The following is a 2,305-nucleotide window of genomic DNA, read 5'->3' as shown; positions in this document are numbered from 1 at the left end:
AAGGCTGCTTAATATTTTTTTGGAACCTGTGATATTTTTTTCAGGATTCTTTGATGAATAAAAAGTAAAAAATAAGAGCATTTATTAAAAATAGAAATCTTTTCTAACAATATACACTACCGTTCAAAAGTTTAGGGTCAGTAAATTTTTATTCTTTCTTTTTTTGAAAGAAATCAAAACTTTTATTCAGCAATGATGTGATAAATTGTTAAGAAGTGATAGCAAAGATTTATATTGTTAGAAAATATTAATTTTTTTTATTCAGCAATGAATCTTGAAAAAAGTATCACAGTTTTCAAAAAGTATTTGGCAGCACAACTCTGATAATTCTAATAATAAACCAGCATATTAGAATGATTTCTTAAATTCAGCTTTGCATTACAGAAATAAATTACATTTTAAAGGATATTAAAATAGAAACCATTATTTTATATTGTAATAACATTTCACAAGATTATTGTTTTTTTTTTTCTGTATTTTGAACAAATAAATGCAGATTTGATGAGCATAAGAGATTTCTTTAAGAATAAATGAACTTTTCCATGACATTCTAATTTATTGAGATGCACCTGTATATACAGATGCTCCTGATATCAACATTCTCACAGATGTTTTTTTTTTCTCTTAGTGATCAAATACCTGCACGACAGATGAAAATTGCTGACTTTCACTTGAGTCTCTTCAAACTGTTTTCTTCTGAGAGAGCTATACCAACATCAGATGTTCAGCTACACTGATATTCGACACAAATATGGTAAAACAAGCTCTTTGACTACTAAAGATGTTTTTTTTCTTGAATCCATGGAAAGGAGCAACAAACACTTTGATAATACCAGGTATTGTTTACTTGTTTAAACAGTTTAACAGGATCTGTTTTCAGGAATGACACAAATTCTGTTCACATCTCTGTGTTTAGATCAGTGTGCGCAATGATGTGTCTTTGACCTTCATTATGAATATTTTGATTATACTATGTTGTAAATAAAATACAAATAATTTTGAAAAAGCTCCGCTCTCGTTTGTCTTCCCACGGTTCAGGACGGAGGAGAATGAGCTTGTGGGGATCGCAGGTGGATCTGGCTAATGAGTTTAAAGAGGGGCTTTCCCTCTCGCGTTCGTCGGCTGTGGACGAGAGTGAGCCATTCGAGGATGATGTTTTATCTTTAATATTGTCTGATCCAGGGGCCAGTGCTCTGCTGGGTTCAGCCCAGGAAGAGCAGGTAATGTCTGAGGAGGGCGAAGAGGCTGAGGCTGAGCCTTCCCAATCCTCCTGCCCTGCGTATGATGAGCTTTTGGAAGTTATGGATCGCGCCACGGCGAGGCTTGATTTGCCGTGGAAGCGGGCTAAGTAAGTGATATCGCGAGGTCGTCTCGATGAGCGTTATCTTTCTGGCCATAACACTCCAGCTCAGGTGAGCCTTCCTTTTCTTTCTGATCTCCATACAGAGATCGAGAAGGAATGGAAGAGGCCATTTTCCTCACGCATCCATTGATTCCAGCATACGAGTTATGCCAACATTGAGGCGATGCGCGAAAACGGCTATGAGAAGATGCCCTCTGTAGAAGAGACGCTGGCCAGCTATCTCTCTATGGGTGAGACGTCTTCTCTTAAAACATCCTCCTTGCCATCTAAGCCCCTTCAGATTACATCTTGCTTGAATGGCAGGGCATACGCAGCAGCAGGTCAGGCTTTGTTGCACACGATGGCGGTGCTCCAGGCTGACCAGCTGAAAGACCTGGATAAAGGCGAGGGCCTTTCTCCTGATGAGGTAGCTGAGTTGCGCCGCACCACGAATCTTGCTCTCCGTGCTACTAAGCAGGCCACCTCCGCTATGGGCAGGTCTATGGCGACAATGGTAGTAACGGAGAGACATCTGTGGGTGAACCTGGCAGATATCGGGAAGAAAGAGAGGGGTTTTCTTCTCGATGCTCCAGTTTCGCCTTCCGAACTTTTTGGTACCTCCGTTGAGACGGTGGTTGAAAAGTTCAGTGAGGCGAAGGCGTGCTCAGTGGCCTTCAAATCCTTCATTCCACGAAGGTCCAGGTCTGAGCCCGAACAACCTAGCCCGTCTCGGTTTGAGGATCAGAGACGGGCACATAAGGCTAGTGTCGCGGCCCACGCTCCTCCCCCGCCTGCAGGTAGGGGTAGGAAGAATCGCGGGTCAAAGGGAGTTAGGCAAGACCAGATGTGATCCAGACAAGCGTCAGCGCTTTCGTCCGGATCAGAGTGATACTTGAGTATCCATTCATTTCCTTCAGGGGTTTTACATCTGCCCTTATCTTCCCCTTCCTAATTCCCCTGTAA

The sequence above is a fragment of the Sinocyclocheilus anshuiensis genome, unplaced genomic scaffold (genome assembly GCF_001515605.1).
Source record: "Sinocyclocheilus anshuiensis isolate Anshui unplaced genomic scaffold, SAMN03320099.WGS_v1.1 scaffold3681, whole genome shotgun sequence".
Classification (NCBI taxonomy): Eukaryota; Metazoa; Chordata; class Actinopteri; order Cypriniformes; family Cyprinidae; genus Sinocyclocheilus; species Sinocyclocheilus anshuiensis.
This window is presented reverse-complemented; position numbering follows the sequence as displayed.